The sequence below is a fragment of the Culex quinquefasciatus genome, chromosome 2 (assembly GCF_015732765.1).
Source record: "Culex quinquefasciatus strain JHB chromosome 2, VPISU_Cqui_1.0_pri_paternal, whole genome shotgun sequence".
Taxonomy (NCBI): domain Eukaryota; kingdom Metazoa; phylum Arthropoda; class Insecta; order Diptera; family Culicidae; genus Culex; species Culex quinquefasciatus.
The window spans coordinates 35,026,171-35,043,808 of NC_051862.1; the positions used below are offsets into that span (position 1 = coordinate 35,026,171).

General features: G+C 36.0%; 3 non-coding genes across 3 annotated transcripts; 2 read left to right on the top strand and 1 right to left on the bottom strand.

Moving 5' to 3' along the window:
• Window positions 1-221: 221 nt before the first annotated feature.
• On the bottom strand, window positions 222-294 carry Trnaa-agc. The gene has a single exon. It is a non-coding gene; the product is annotated as a tRNA-Ala (tRNA).
• A 221-nt stretch (window positions 295-515) lies between these two features.
• On the top strand, window positions 516-588 carry Trnaa-agc. The gene has a single exon. It is a non-coding gene; the product is annotated as a tRNA-Ala (tRNA).
• A 3,512-nt stretch (window positions 589-4,100) lies between these two features.
• Trnaa-agc lies at window positions 4,101-4,173 on the top strand. The gene has a single exon. It is a non-coding gene; the product is annotated as a tRNA-Ala (tRNA).
• Window positions 4,174-17,638: the final 13,465 nt, after the last annotated feature.

Genomic DNA, 17,638 nt, shown 5'->3' on the forward strand with positions numbered 1-17,638 from the left:
AAATCAATAATATCAAAAAGTTGTGCAGTATAAAGGCTAAAACAGCCGTCTCAATTCGGCCTATGTGTCCCGATTCACCCCAGATGACGGTACTTTAAAAAAATAAAAGTATGTTGCTCTCGTACTGTTTGATTTCAAGCATTTTGCATAGGAAACTAATAGCAGATAGGTTGCAATTGAAAATGCAGTAGAAATATTCCTTCATCAATTTAAAATACTACTGGAGATGCCGGGCATCGATCCCGGTACCTCTCACATGCTAAGCGAGCGCTCTACCATCTGAGCTACATCCCCACGGTTGAATAACAAGTTATGTTTTTGACTGAAAAGTGTTGCATTTTTTGTCATTTTGTCACGCAGGTGTTGCACGCGCAACAGCCGATTAATCCTACCTTTCACTTTTCAAGTCGGTTTCGTTTAAAAAATAAACACGTTTCGCAGATTGAATCAATAACTAGTAAAATGGCTGAAAAAAGAATGTTTTGACAAACTTCAAATCGAATTCGCTTAACCGTGGGGATGTAGCTCAGATGGTAGAGCGCTCGCTTAGCATGTGAGAGGTACCGGGATCGATGCCCGGCATCTCCAGAAGGGTTTAGCTTTTTACACTCGCTTAAAGTGATTGCTAAGCGGAAAAACTTCAAAGTTTTCTTCAATTACAGACAGATAGTGTGTGACGTTTGACCATTTACCACCAATGACCAACCAAATTAACACTCGTTAACAAGGGTTTCACGGCAGAGCAGACGAAGGGGTGGAAGAGGGTAAGCTCGTTTGTGTCATTAAAGTTTGACAGGCTCCATTATCCAAATCACTCGAAAAAGACCGTTAATTGCGTGATAATTTTCACCTCTCCCCTTCACCCCTTTCACCACATGGAGAGAGAAAACAGTTTGAAGTGCGGAACCTTATGGGGCAGAAGCACCTTGAGGTGAAGCCGAAAAGCTTGAGCACCGTTCAGTCTGTTGCTCTTACTAGTGGCAGTGGAGCATATTCCAGGTTCCCAAAGCAAACGGTAGCTTCAGATAAATCGAAAAAAGAAGTAATAAACATTTTATTCATCCACTTAGCACGTCGTTACTGCTTATGGGCGTGAATGAGGGGAGTTTTGTGGAGGAAAATATCGGTTTTCATAATATGAAGAACTGGCAACACTGATTGGCCCAAGCTTCAAGCAACACTTTAGCAAGCAGCTAGCTGATGAAGGATCGATCATCAAGATCACAAATTGGTGTGGCGTTCAAACGACTATCTAATCTAAAGAGGATGTAATAGAGAAGAGCAACTTTAGAAATGCTACTTCTGTAGAGTAGATATTTGTATTTCTTGCATTTCTTGTGTTGCTTGTATTTCTTGTATTTCATGTATTTCTTGTATTTCTTGCATTGCTTGCATTCCTTGTATTTCTTGTTTTCCTTGTATGTCTTATATGTCTTGTTTTTTGTATTTTTTGTATTTCTTATGTTATTTGTATTTGTTGTATGACTTGTATGTCTTGCTTTTTTGTATGTCTTGTATTTCTTGTTTTCCTTGTATTTCTTGTTTTCCTTGTATTTCTTGTATGACTTGTATTTCTTGTATTTCTTGTAATTCTTGTATTTCGTGTATTTCTTGTATGACTTGTAGAGCGTCCAATTTCCCGGGATTATAAAATTCCCGGAAAACGGGAAATTTTCAACGAATTTCCCGGGAAATCCTGGGAATTCCCGGGAAATTTGAAATTTATCGAAACTTGTTCTAATCCTTGTTTTTATTAATATAATTAATATTTTGCAATAAAATTGTATAGGATAGCAACTTAAATGGTGAAAATAAGTGTGAGGATCAAGTAATGCCTTGACTGCTTGTAAAAAAACATACAACTTCAAGAGAATATATAATTTGCTTAGCTTTAATTACTAAGCTGTCTTTCAACTCGTACAAAATATTAAAAAAAAAAATGATGATCAGTTTTTTTTGTCAAGAAGTAGGTATCATTTTTTAATCACAGTATTTGGACAGTGAGTAAAATAAATCCATTTTCCAAAACCATAAAATTGCTTTCAAATTTGTCTCTGTAACCAGTTTGAGAGAATATGATAAAACAAAATATTGAAAATTTAACTGAAACAAAAAGAAAAAAAAATGCAGAAAAAAATCACCCCGGCAAATTTTTTTTTCCTGGATAAATCATACTGGTTTCAGACCATCAATTAATAGATAAGCATGAAATTTACATCAGAATTTTCTTTTTCACTTAAAATACCATTTTTATTCGATCACAATTCAATGTTTTCAAACATAAGGAGCGAATTTTTGATGTTTGCATTTTTTGGGTACCCTTGATATAATAAAAAGTAGTTTTTTAATGATTTTTTAATGATTCAGCCTAATAAATGATTTCGGTTGAAAGAATTTTCGTAATTTTTGTTGTCCAACAAATAATCAAACTCTATTCTCAGTTGTGGATGGTTCAGGAAATAATATCATCTGGAATAAACCATGACATGAAATTTTTAGACGGTCTGACGAAGTTCAATAAGAACATTAAATTGAATTGAATAAATTAAAATTGAATTCCTTCATTTTTTTTTGTAAATAAAAAAAAAGTGTTCAGAAAATATATACTTCCGCTTAAATTTCGGGAATTCCCGGGAAATTTACAAAAAACGGGAAATATTTTTTTTTCGGAAAAAACCCGGTAATTCCCGGGAATTTTTTTCCTTGTACGGGAAATTGGACGCTCTAATGACTTGTCTGTATTGTTTTTTTGTATTTCTTGTTTTCTTTGTACTTCTTGTATTTTTTGTATGACTTGTATGTCTTTTTTGTATCAACTTTATTTCTTGTTTTCCTTGTATTTCTTGAATGTCTTGTTTTCTTTTGTATTTCTTGTAAGACTTGTATGTCTTGTTTTTTTTTGTATTTCTTGTATGACTTGTATTTTTTGTATTTCTTTTATTTATTGAATTTCTTGTTTTTCTTGTATTTCTTGTATGTCTTGTTTTTTGTATTTCTTGTATTTCTTTTATTTCTTGAATTTCTTGTTTTTCTTGTATTTTTTATATTTCTTGTTTTTTGTGTTTTTGTATTTTTTGTTTATTTGTATTTTTTTGTATATTTGTATTGTAATTGATTCAATTGAGCTTCTTTTTCCTATTTTTTACAGCTCTTCTTCGTGGATACCACAAATTTTCAATTTTCAGATTTCGCTTCTCTCCCGCGGCTCCCTTACCTCAACTAGCTGAACAGTAGCTCAACTCCCCCCATCACACGCAACCGATCATTTACTAATCAATCGACACCAGGTTCGAAGCTCTTCTCGAAAAAAAAAAAAAAAAAATGAATCGGAAGGGAGAGGAGCTCGCTTTGAGGTAATTGTGTGTCGTTTAGCGGCTTTTAAGAGTGTGTGTTTGTGCGCCTGCCTATTCGTCGAGTGTTTGTGATGAGTGATTATCGTAATTTATTTACCAATCCCCCTCCTCCACCCCCCTTGACTGTTGTCTTTGGCCCTGTTTTTCCTCTTACAAATTGACCATTCATATATTGAGGTAAGGTGCATCATCGTTAATGGATGCTGGCCGAGCTCTCTTGGAGAGGTTGAATAGTTAATAGGTGGTGGCGGTGCGTCGCTGTTGGCAGAAGAGGAGCCCATTAACGGGGCCTGACCTTTGGAACCAATTGAGGACAAGTGGAGGCCCTTCCTTGGAAGATGAGTTCGATGGCACGAAAGTAGGACAAAAGTAATAATTTGTTTGCTTGAGTTATGACGAAGTGGAAATGTCAGATGGAAAATTTGCAAATGAAGTTGGAGTTCTATAAATATCTAATAAATTTACTGTTGATTAATAGCCTAGGAAAACTTGAGGCCGAAAAGCCCAAGGTGCAACCCGATTCCAAATTTAAACTGAAGACAGTTATTTGCACGAAAAACGTGTTTTCAACAACCTGCTGTTTATTTATTCAATCTGTGTTTCACATTGCGAAGCAATGTCGAGCAAACATATGGAAAGTGAAAGGCAAGGTTAGTACAGTGTTGGGCTTGGGACACACCTGCGTGACCAAAATTTTATGGAACAATTTTGGAGCACTTTTTCAATATTTGTAAGTTAACTCAACAAGGGGATGTAGCTCAGATGGTAGAGCGCTCGCTTAGCATGTGAGAGGTACCGGGATCGATGCCCGGCATCTCCAGAGAAATATTTTAAGAAATATTTTAAAATACCTATTCAAAAATCGTTACGAATGATCAGAAAATTTTACTAATGCTTTATTTTTGGATATTTGGTTTAAAAAAAATTATCTGGAAGATTGGCAAAAACTGGCAACACTATCAAAAATTTAATTATGAGAATCAATCGAACCATAAATGTACAAAATAAATTGTAAATGTTTTATTTTCTCCAATAATCCGATCCTGGGCAGTAGCATAAAGAAATACACCCTTGAAATACCATTTTTTTTTTTTTTTAATTTATATTTATTCAAATTTCTTTTCCATGTACATTCATTCAGTTAAAATATTATTGAGTGTCCAATCACAAACGATGACTTTTCACCTCAATTTTAAATACTAGCAACTTTCATTTATTCGTGAAATATTGTAGCTTTCGCTATTCAGTGATTTCAAATGTAGGAGGTCCTACATGTACAAAAGGGAAAAGGGATACTTTAAAACTAACTTATAAACTATATAAAGAGCGGATCAATGCAGCTGAAGACTGCAATGATTTTTGTCGAAATGCATCAATTATCTTATTGGACATAACATCCAAAGTGTCAACTTCGGCTAATTGATGAAGTTCACTGGTGCTGAACCAGGAGGAAGTTTCAGAATCATTTTCAGAATTTTGTTCTGAATCCTCTGAAGTTTTTTCTTCCTGGTTAAGCAACAGCTTGTCCAGATCGGCACAGCATAAAGCATGGCAGGTCTGAAAATTTGTTTATAAATTAACAGTTTATTCTTGAGACAAAGTCTAGAATTCCTGTTTATAAGTGGATACAAACATTTAATATATTTGTTACATTTAACCTGGATACTTTCAATGTGATCCTTGTAAGTAAGGTTTTTGTCAAAACCAAGTCCAAGATATTTCACTTGATCCTCCCACTTTAAATTTACCTCGTTCATCTTTATAATGTGATAACTTTTTGGTTTAAGAAAATCAGCTCTTGGTTTGTGAGGGAAAATAATAAGTTGAGTTTTTGCAGCATTTGGAGTAATTTTCCATTCTTTCAAATAAGAATTGAAAATATCCAAGCTTTTTTGTAATCTTCTTGTGATGACACGAAGGCTTCTGCCTTTGGCGGAGATGCTTGTGTCATCAGCAAAAAGTGATTTCTGACATCCTGGGGGCAAATCAGGCAAGTCAGAAGTAAAAATATTGTATAAAATTGGACCCAAAATGCTTCCTTGAGGGACGCCAGCACGTACAGGTAGTTGATCAGATTTGCTATTCTGATAACATACCTGCAGAGTACGATCCGTCAAATAATTTTGAATAATTTTCACGATATAAATCGGAAAATTAAACCTTTTCAATTTCGCAATCAAACCTTTATGCCAAACACTGTCAAATGCTTTTTCTATGTCTAGAAGAGCAGCGCCAGTAGAATAGCCCTCAGATTTGTTGCTTCGAATTAAATTTGAAACTCTCAACAACTGATGAGTAGTTGAATGCCCAAGGCGAAATCCAAACTGCTCATCAGCGAAAATTGAATTTTCATTAATGTGCGTCATCATTCTATTAAGAATTATTCTTTCGAATAATTTACTAATAGATGAAAGCAAACTAATGGGCCGATAGCTTGAGGCTTCAGCAGGATTTTTATCCGGTTTCAAAATCGGAATTACTTTGGCATTTTTCCAACTACTGGGAAAATATGCCAAATCAAAACATTTGTTGAAAATTTTGACCAAGCTACTTAAAGTTGCTTCTGGTAATTTTTAATTAAAATGTAAAAATGCCATCCTCACCAGGGGCTTTCATATTTTTAAATTTTTGATAATAGATTTTATTTCATTCAGATCCGTATTAAAAACTTCATCTGATGAAAATTCTTGTTCAACAATATTCTGAAATTCTATTGAAATTTGATTTTCAATAGGACTCAAAACATTCAAGTTGAAATTATAAGCACTCTCAAACTGTTGAGCAAGTTTTGAGCTTTTTCCCATTAGTTAATAGAATATTATCACCATCTTTTAAAGAAGGGATGGGTTTTGAGGTTTCTTAAGAACCTTTGAAAGTTTCAAAAAGGTTTGGAATAAGGTTTAATTTGTTCGACATCTCTTGCGAACTTTTCATTTCGCAGGAGAGTGAATCTGTGGTCAATAACCTTTTGCAAATCTTTTGAATTCGCTTCAGTGCAGGATCACGAGAACGTTGATACTGTCTTCGGCGAACATTTTTCAGACGAATCAGAAGCTGAAGATCGTCATCAATAATGGGAGAATCAAATTTGACTTGGACTTTAGGAATAGCAATATTCCTAGCATCCAAAATTGCATTAGTTAAAGATTCCAAGGCTGAATCAATATCAGCTTTGGTTTCTAAAACAAAATCATGATTTAAATTATTCTCAATATGATGCTGATACCTGTCCCAATTAGCTTTGTGGTAATTAAACACAGAACTATTGGGTCTGGTAACTGCTTCATGAGAAAGTGAAAAAGTTACTGGAAGATGATCAGAATCAAAATCAGCATGAGTCACTAAAGGACCACAATACTGACTTTGATTTGTCAACACCAAATCAATTGTTGATGGATTTCTAACAGAAGAAAAGCAAGTTGGCCCATTCGGGTATAAAACCGAATAAAGACCAGAAGTGCAATCTCTGAACAGAATTTTACCATTGGAATTTACTTTTGAATTATTCCAAGATTGGTGTTTGGCATTAAAATCACCGATGATCAAAAATCGAGATCTATGCCGAGTAAGTTTATTCAAATCCCCTTTGAAATAATTTTTATTTTCCCCAGTGCATTGGAATGGCAAATATGCAGCTGCAATCATAATTTTCCCAAAAGAAGTTTCAAGTTCAATGCCCAAACTTTCAATAACTTTCAACTTAAAGTCACGTAACGTGCTATAAGTCATACTACGGTGGATAACTATTGCAACTCCACCGCCATTTCGATTCATTCGGTTATTAGTTATAACTTTATAATCTGGATCACTTTTCAAATAAGTGCCAGTTTTTAAAAATGTTTCGGTTATAACAGCAACATGCACGTTATGAACTCGTAAAAAGTTGAAAAATTCATTTTCTTTCGCTTTTAAAGAGCGAGCATTAAAATTCATAATATTGATGGAATTACTTAGATCCATGATTAAACTTCAGGGTAAGAACAACATCATTCGCAAATTTTAATCCAATCTGGAGTGCTTCCATCATGGATGTAGCATTACTCATTGTTTGAATCAAACCAAACAGTGAGTTTTGCAAAAAAGTCATTTTTTCAAACGTAACATCGCCGAGATCAGAAGATCCCAAAGCGTTGCCAGCAGAAAAATTTTCAAATGAGATTTGAGGTACCTGCCCAATTTCAGAAAGATTGGTAGAGGATTTAAAATTCGTGGATGAACCCGAACCCGAAACGACGTTAGCATAAGAAATGCCATTGATGTTACCTAACTTTTCCACGGTAGGGGTATTTCTAGAATTGTTCGAGTGAGACAGCACGAACGTTTGATTTAAAGATGCAGGTACAACCTGACTTTGAGAAAATTTCGGTTTGGATTTCGGCTGATGCTTAGCACGAGAATCCAAAACCTTTTTCTGATGGGGCAATCCCAGAAATTTGATTTGTGATTTCCACCACAATTTGCACATTTAAATTGGGTGACTTCTTTCACGGGACAATTGTCCTTGTCGTGAGAAGAATCCCCGCAAACCATGCATTTTGGAACCATGGCGCAATGATCAGTACCGTGACCGAATGCCTGGCAACGCCGGCACTGGGTCAGATTCTGGCCATTACCGCCATGTTTCTTAAAATGCTCCCACTTTACCCGTACATGGAACAAAAACTGAACTTTGTCCAAAAGTTTCAAATTGTTGATTTCATTTCTGTTGAAATGAATCAGATAAAATTGTGAAGTCAAACCAAAGCGAGAAATATTCCCGTTCGATTTTTTCTTCATTGGTATTACTTGGGATGGGGCAAAGCCAAGCAACACCTTAAGTTCGTTTTTGATCTCATCCACCGACAAGTCGTTGGAGAGACCTTTCAAGACCGCCTTGAATGGCCGAGCATTCTTGGTCTCATACGTGTAGAAATTGTGTTTGTGGTTTTTCAAATAACCAACAAAAGTTTGGTGATCTTGTAAAGATTCCGTCAACAAGCGACATTCTCCTCTTCGACCAAGCTGGAACGAAACTTTCAAATTGCAAGTTTCCTTGCAATTCTTCAGTTGCGTTCGAAAGCTGGCCAAATCGGAGACGGAAGTCACTACAATTGGCGGAGCCTTTACTCGTTTCTCGACGGCAGAAAGCTCAGTACGAGGAGAAGGTTCCTTGTCATCAGTTTCGGATAAAACACCGAAACTGTTTGTCAATGGAATTGGAGGATTGACCTCACATTCAGAATCAGAATCAGACCTCAGAAGAGGCTGTTTTCTTTTTCTGTTTCCGTTAGCCGGTTTAGCGTTCAAACGCTTCACCGACGTAACGACCAAATCTTCAGAAGATTTGCGTTTACCTTTGTTTTGACGCATTTTGCAAGCAAAGTTCTCTTAAAAGATGGCTTCGTTTGTAAAATACAACAAAATTTCAGGTGGGGTTAGTCTTGAAAAGACTGTTTAGAATTTTGGAAAATAACTCAGGTAGTCTTTAAAAAGACTATGAATTTTGTTTTGAAATAACTCTGAGCTTAGGTAGTAAAAAATACCGCAGCTCTAGTGTCCGTTCACCACGAAGGTTCGCAAGACACTGAAATACCATTAAAACCACATTAAAACTATCAAGTCAAGTATGCTGCGCCGTACCTCTCTTCTTCGATCGTGCCAACTTAGTGCCACCTTATCTTAATCTTTCAAATTGTGTGTTTTATTACCCCCATGCTGTTGATCCTCTACCGTCGTTAAGTAGCCAATCCACGCACAATGTGCCACGTGTTGTTGTGTCCCACACAAAAGGGCAGGTTCAGCATTAAGGGGGTCCGTCTTTCTTGCGAAGCCGTCGGAGACCTCCGCACTAAACAAGCGCAGAAGTGCGCATGTGAAGGCGCTAATAATTTTCCGCATAATTTATGTTCACCCCCCTTCACCTCAACCTACTGAAAAGGTGGGTGTCAGAGGAGTTCCGCGTCATAAAAAAAACGGAACATGGTTCGGCGCACGCTTCCACGTTCGGACGGCGAGGAGGACGTTATTAGTCACACCAAAATAATCATTAAACCCCTTTAACCGCCTTGCCACGGTCAACAGCCAATAACCAACGAAACGCGAGGTTTGTTGTTCTTTGTCAGGGATTAAGTTGGGGCACATCTTTGCATGGGATCGTAAAATAGTGCGAGTGTGTAACACGGTGTATTTTGCTGAAAACATTAAGGTAAAAAATTCGGCAAGTCTGATATTTGGCACCGGGGGGATGGCAACCCTATTCCGACCAAAGCAAACTGACAACAATTTAAACGATAAATTCCAAAAAAAACACGTGAATTGTGTTGCTGATGAAAATTTTTATCATATTCTTGTAGATTCCATCCCAATATTGGCTGAAAATTCATATCGAAAAAAGTGATTTTTCTGTTTACTTTTTTTTGCTTTTTTTTTTTGGTCGACAAAACAGTGCGCCCGTACACTCAGAATCGGCATTACTCATTTTCCAGTTTGCTTTTACACATTTGCATGGGACTTTTGAGTTCAACCAGGATAACACACTTCGTGTAATCATAGTCATATGTATAAGACTGATTGACAGTGTTTGTTTTCTGAACTTCCAAGATGGCGTCTTCTTCGCTACCCCCTGTTTGGCACCATGAAAGAAGGGCTGTTTCCCGACATTTGGCGGGGCTTAGCGAAATATTTCGCCGGGGAGTTCAGAGAATTTGTTTTTGGAGATTTTTTCCGATTTTATAGGATATTTCTTCAGAAAAGTCGCTGAAATTCGATGGATTCGTGTTGATATCTATCAAATTTCTTCTGAATATGCCATTAAAGGCTCTAAATTACATATTTGACCTGCAATAAAAAGTTTTCGAACCAAATTTACCAAATTTTTAAGATTTCTTTGGAATAACCGAAAAATCCAAGTGGCAAACCCCATGTCATGAAAATACATCAACATCTTGCCCGAATACATTAACATTAACAGATTATTTCATTTAAATGCTGTTTATTGCCCGATAGGTTCCCAGAAGTATTTTATATTTTATGCAACAAGTTGCAAAAAAAGTTTTTTTTTTCAGCACGAGTCGTACATTTATCCAACAAGGTTCACCGAGTTGGATAAATACGATGAATGCTGAAAAAATCAAGTTTTGCAACGAGTTCCATACAACATTTTTTGCAATTCCAAAAAACACCCTTTGAGTGAAATTATAAGTCAAATGTTGATGTATTTTGTCAATAAATCGTATAAATCAAAAAAAAAGTTAAAAATTGTTACTTTTCGAAACAAGTGCTGAAAAATAGAACTTTTCAGCATATATTTTTTTGCAATTCCGTCGTGAAACTTCTCACTTTTCCTGTCATTCTTGAACGACGAGCCTAGTTTTCTGTGCCGAAATTACAGAATCGAAAAGCAACACATTTAAAAAAAGTTCTACTTTTCAGCACTTATTTCGAAAAGTAACACTTTTCAACAAGCTTTTCAACATTTTTTTGATTTATACGATTTATTGACAAAATACATGAACATTTGACTCATAATTTCACTCAAAGGGTGTTTTTCGGAATTGCAAAAAATGATGTATGGAACTCGTTGCAAAACTTGATTTTTTCAGCAATCATCGTATTTATCCAACGAGGTTCACCGATGGTTCCAATGTACGACTCGTGCTGAAAAAAACCTCTTTTTGCAACTTGTTGCATAAGCTACTATTTCAAGACAAATGCTGAAAAGTTCTTCTTTTCAGCACTGAAACGTATGCTGAAAAGTTAAACTTTTCAGCACTTGTTTGGAAAAGTAATTCTTTTCAACATGTTTTTGACTAAAACGATTCATTGACTAAATATATGGACAATTGTCTAATAATTTTGTTTTACAAAATCTTGAATGGAACTCGTTGCAAAACTTGTTTTTTCATCACTCGTCGTATTTATCAAACTCGGTGATCCTCGTGGGATAAATGTAAGATTCGTGCTGAAAAAATCTTCTTTTTGCAACTTGTTGCATAAACTGCTATTTTAAATCCTCTGTTAATTACATCATTACATTTTGAAACATTTTCGAATCAATTGCATTGTACAGTTTTCTGAACAAATTCCCCAAAAAGTATCAATTTTGGTTCAATATAGGCAAAGATATGCTCAATTTCGTAAAATTAAAGAGTGACTTTGTCCAAAATTTCTGGTTCTAAATCCCTTTTACATGATGGACGCCGCCTACTGAATCTTTTTTTTTTTATTGATTTTTATATAATAATTGCCACGAATTTCCTCAAAACTTTAATTTTCATGTTTCAGCAAAATATTATTATCATTATAATTATCTTTGTTGGCGGTCATTAGTCATAAGTATTATACAATGTGTTTCGAACAGTTTTAAAGCAATTTTGAATGTTTTTTTTATTCCAGGTTAGTATTTTTTGCGATAAAAAACTTGAGATAAAATTTGCAATGATGCAAAGATATTTATAAAAACAAACAAAAATATTGTAGTTTTCAAGGTGTCAAGAAAATTTAAAGGAAATTTGCTTTTTGAAAAAAAAATTAAGACCTTTTAATGGCTTTAACTCGAAATTTATGCACCTTTTTAAATTGACTATTTAATTAAAATTTCGTAACTTGGCGAATATTTTTTGTCTTTGGCTTGAAAGATGCTTTTTTTTTGTTTCCTAAAACATATCAACATAATTCGAAAATATATAAATACAAGCCAGAATTTCAACATTTCAATGAAAAAATGCATGGAAAATATATTATAAAGCTCATTAATCTCAAGTTTTCAAAAAGCACAATTTTGACTTTGAAAAATCATTCTCTTGAACATAAGGTATTTATTTCATAACAGTTTTTCAATATCTTATATATTGCTTTTTTAATTCGCTAATTATTTTTTAGGGTCAAGTTTTACAGCTTTGGTATGTTCTACAAAGTTGTAGAGCATTTAATTTTCAATAAGAATCTCACTTTTGGGAATATTTGGGTGGATGTAGCGCACCCTGCAGACCAAATCGTAAGAAAATTGGGTAAATATTAACCGATTTAGTTCATATTTGGCCCAGAGACCTACAATAGCTCAAGGAACAATATTCAGCATGTGGAGCGAGGTTTCGAGAAGAAGTCCCATATTCTGGGCACCCTAATGGATACCAAGAATATGTATTTCAAAAATATATATAAATATAAATTAATTTTTTTTCTCCGTTTAGAGAGCTCCAAGTAAAAAAAAATTATTTGAGATTAAATAAGGGTAAAAGCATGTATTTCCATCTGACACCATATGTTGGCTTATTCGTACACGTAGAAAAAAGAGTTCCCAAAATCGTGAACAAGCGTTTATGAAAATGGGAACCACGAACAAAGTGTTCAAATTTCATGGGATTTAATCACTTTGTTCGAGGTGCCCATTTTCATGAACGCTTGTTCACGATTTTAGGAACTCTTTTTTCTCCGTGTAAGTACTTTGCCGTTCGATTAAATCCTTAATACGTTCTTTCATTTATGACTGTGTTTCTTTGAAATAATAATGGAAATAAAATCAATTAATTGATATGCAAAACATAAATGCTTTCGCCAATTACAATTTTTGAGGAAAATGTTCATAGATGTTTGATGAACATGACAAACTTACCCCATTATATTAACGAGCAGCCAACAGGTTTGATATTTGACTGTGTGTCCTGGCTGCGTTTCCGAACTTGTATACCCGAGCACCTGGAACGGCGAGAGAAAGAAAGCAAACCAAACGATAAAGATTAAATTAGTCTCGTGGCGCGAGAATAAATTTATGGCATACGCAAAAAGGGGAAAAAGAGAAGTTTTTATACTCTATGGGGGTGATAATATTTACGGCACGGTTATGAAGTGGTTTCCCATTGAAGTGGACATTGAGTTAAATTTCGCAGTTTAGAGAAACCTTTAATTGATGATGCAACTTGGCTTTATTGTTTTCAGCACTTTGTTGTTGTTGCTCTACCAAGTTCAAAGAAACATAACTGCGGTAAACTTTACGAAGTAGGTCTGGTCGCTTCGATGTTTTTGGCGCACTGCAAATGTCAATAAATATCAATAAGAGTGCTAACCTAGGGTATTCTCTTTAATGCCTTCAAAAGATTGCCTAGGGTTTGATAAGATTAGAAAAGTTAACTTATTAAACCACCAAAACAAAATTCCTGGAAGCCACCTGATATGTTTTCCAACGTTCATAACTCATAAATTTCTCCCGAAACCTTTTTGTTATGTTTATTCTATCAAATTTACTTAATTGCCTAGCCTCCTCCAGCGTCTGTAACTTTCGCTCTGGGCCGTCAGTTGATACCTGTGAGACCTTGTGTCCACCGGGAGTGGTGTGCTCGGCCATCTCCATCAACCTGCGACGATGGTCACGTTTGTTTTAGACGGTGGAGAACGCAACTTTTTTTTGTTTTGCCTTTTTTTTTGCTACTACCAATGGTGTGTGTTATGTTTCGTGCTCAAACGCGGTATGGTTTAGCACTGTGTGTGTGTGTGTGTCCACAAAGAGCGATGGTCACTCACTTCGCGCTTTCTTTCACGCAACATATGAACAACGGCTGCCAAAGTTGTTAACCCCCAAGTGTCAAATTTCTTTGTCAAAATTTGAAACGTATAAAAAGTTGATTGATTAAATCTTTTTTAAGAACAACAAAGCTAGAATTGACTTGAAATTATAAAATTTAAAAACTAACTTAAATATAACCATATTAGACCTTCGAGGGTTAAGTAGGCCCACCTTTCTATGATGTATTATAAATTGCTTTGGTTGTTCAGCGGCGAACGAAAGAGGCGCGTGCTCGTTCACCTGACACAGCAGAAATTTGTGTGCGTGTGTGTGATGGAAAGTCAGGTGAAAAAGGTGATGAAGATAACGCACATAACAACATTCAACAGAGAGAAGCGCAAGAAGCAACAAAAAATGGGAAGTGGGCAGCAGCAGCAGCACCAAAAAAAACAAGAAACAACAGACCACGAGAAGGTCATCGCGATGATAATAATGGTGTGGTGTGAAACGTGTGTGTGTTGCGTTTTTGTTGAGTAATACACAAATATAAGGTGTTTAAGAAAATGTGTAGTTGGGTTTGAGAAGCCAAAAAAAAAAAATGCGAGTTCAGGACAACTTTTTTCAGATAAATGATGTTTGATGAAAACTCTATTGAATATGCAATTTAATTTTATTTTAAACACAAAAAAACTATTTGCACAAAACACATTTTCTCAAAATTCTAATTTGTCATAGAGGATCAAAAACGACAAATTTTGAAATATAAACCAGCAAAGACAAAAATGTATGGCAGCGTTGGCTATTTTTTTAGAATATCTAATTTTTTAAGTTTTCAAAACATGGTCAAATCAAATCTACCTCATTTTAAAAACTAAAATTAAAAATTTAAAAACCTAAAAATCGGATTTGGAATCGAAGGGTAATTTACAGAAATTATGATAAAATGCACCCTCTAATTAAAAATATGGAAATCTGAGGCAACACAACATAGTAAATTTGAACTTTGAGGCTTACATTTGCAAAGCGCATTACCTATTGTCGTCAGCCTTTTTTAAAATGTTAGTCTTGCATTTAAGTTTAGACTCTATCGGCGATAATCTCTCTAAAATTGACTGCACCATATCATGTGAAATTTTCAATGCATTCACTAAGAATATATTTTTTTGATAATGAAGGAAGTTCAAAGTATAAATTTTCTTGAAAAAAAAGTCAAAGTAGTTATGTCACAGACATAACCGGAATGGCGTAGACTTACGTAAAATTTAGATATGTGGACATGTGGGTTTTCCATATATTAATTTGAAAAATTAGCTATATTCTTTAAATAGATTTACGGAATATGATCATGAATGGGAGATGGAATTCAGCTAAGGGCGTTATTTCGGGGTGGTAGTGTTTGGTGGGAATGATGAACAAGAAGAACTCTTTCGTGAGAAAATTGGTGGCCCTAAAAGGACCGATTAGAGTTGGATGGTGGCGTTGGTCGCAAGGCTGCAGCCGGGAGATGTTCTGTCCAGATGGGTGATAGGCCGCGGTGGATGCTGCAGGTGCTGGCGTTGTTGATGGATGCGAAACCGACAAAGTTGTTTAGGAAAGCGTGTAGTATTTGCAAATGATTGTGGTGCGAAATTTATATTAGGCTGGTGTATCAACCAAAGTCAAAATCGGCCGATGATAACTAAAATACGAAACATACCTTCGTGACTGTGTCAGAACATTTCTACCAAAAACAAGGTCAAGGCATGTGCGCCCAAAGGATTGGAAAGCAGATCAAGCTTGAGGTACTCTTTCATAATTCATAAAATCAACAAATTTCAAATTTTCCGGTTTGAGGATATCAATGTTAAAATCCCCAGACACAACAATGCGGATGTCCTGCTTTGCATACCAGAACAAATTCCGGATCAAGAAAGAAATTTTCTGTTTGTATGTTGCACTTGGCGAAATATACACAACAACAAACAATGTTTGAATCCCATTTTCTGAAACTTTTGTGGCACAAATATCCCCAAACGAATCAGCCTCGAGTAAAATTGGATCATGTTCCTCACTTAACTGCTCAAGATCGTGAGGCATGGCCGTCGAAGAAGACGAATGAACGGCAAAGAGAGGAAAGAAAGAGACGAAGGAATTTTAGCGAGCCGAATGGGGGGGGAGAGGGCATAGGGGTTGGGGGCGAGCAGCCTCAGAAAGCTGTGCAATCCGTCGCCCCGAAGACCAAAATTTGTTCCTGAAATTTAAATTCAAATTAGCTCGCTGCCTCGTCCCGGGTGGGACGAGGGCAACTCTTTCAACACTAGAATTTGATGAGACGTAAATCTTTCAGAAGCGCTCGCCGCGAATGCGACGAGCTAGTTGGATGTCCCGATTGTTTAACAACCAAGGCTTGACCCACGAGAGGCTTTTCGGCGGAAGGCAGCAGGCGCGCGCCTCATCTTGTTGATGCCTCTTCCCGGGTGGGACGAGGGATGGGGATTGAAGCACCTCCGAACCACAGCAACCACGAAAGATCCTAACGGTCCGGCCATCGAGAGGCAACTGGCTGACGGTGACGACGAGAAGGCGATGCGCACTTCTTTTCCAGTTCTGGTCCCTCTCTCCTGCTGCTGCAGCTCTGGTCTCTCTCCTGCTGCTGCTGCTCTGGGCTGAGCTTTCCTGCTGCTGCTGCTGCTGCCGGTCCGACGTCTGAGACGTGAATGATGGAATGGGCTCTGGCGCGCGTTCTTATGTATGATTTCGGCCCGCTACTTCCCCTCCTTTTTCGCGACCGACACTCGGTCGCGTTGCTCGGATGATTTTCCCCTCAAAATAGGTACTTGACATTCCCGTCCGTGAGTGGAAAGCGCTCATTTTGCTTGCAAAATCTCTGCATTTTGAAAACATTTTAAAACATTCAATTGTTTCAATAGTTAAACTATTTTGCCAACAATGAAAGTTTTATAGCAAATTGCTGAATAATTTTCGAATCGAATGGCACATAAATCGTGTCGATTCGATTAGAGGGAAGGAAGATATAAGCGTTTGACGGATGACGCAGTAATCCAGGGCCTTCGGCCCGGGTTTTTTGGAATGACACCCCAGTACCTTCGACAAAGACGTAAGTCTACGTCAAAAAATCACAAATTACCGTTTATAAAACGAAGCAAAATTTTGTACACTTTTTCACTTTAATTATAGTTTTTTTTTTTTGCAAAATACTAACATTTTCACAAAATACCGTATTTTTCTAAAAAAAGTTCTTAAATTTTCATACTTTTCAAAATGGGTTTCAAACGAAGCAAAATTATATATGTGTTTTTGCTTTATTTTTTAGTAAAATATTGAAAGTTTCATACAAAAATACTTCATATTCATAATTTGCAATAGGCATATCAATCGAAGCAAAATTGTGCATGCATTTTTGCTTTATCAAAGTTTTTTTTGAAAATACTTAAATTTTTATAAAATACCGTTTTCCGAAAATACTGAAATTTTCCTAATATTCCAGTCAATTTGGTCCATCCACTCCTGAGATATATTTTGTATGTTTCAGAGAAACGTACCAAACAAATTACATTGCTGAAACATGCAGAAAATAATGAGCAGTTCTCTCAGATTTCGGTCATTCCTTTTTATTGTATTTTTTAATCCGACTGAAACTTTTTTGTGCCTTCGGTATGCCCAAAGAAGCCATTTTGCATCATTAGTTTGTCCATATAATTTTCCATGCAAATTTGGCAGCTGTCTATACAAAAATAATATATGAAAATAAAAAAAATCTGTATCTTTTGAAGGTATTTTTTGATCGATTTGGTGTCTTCGGCAA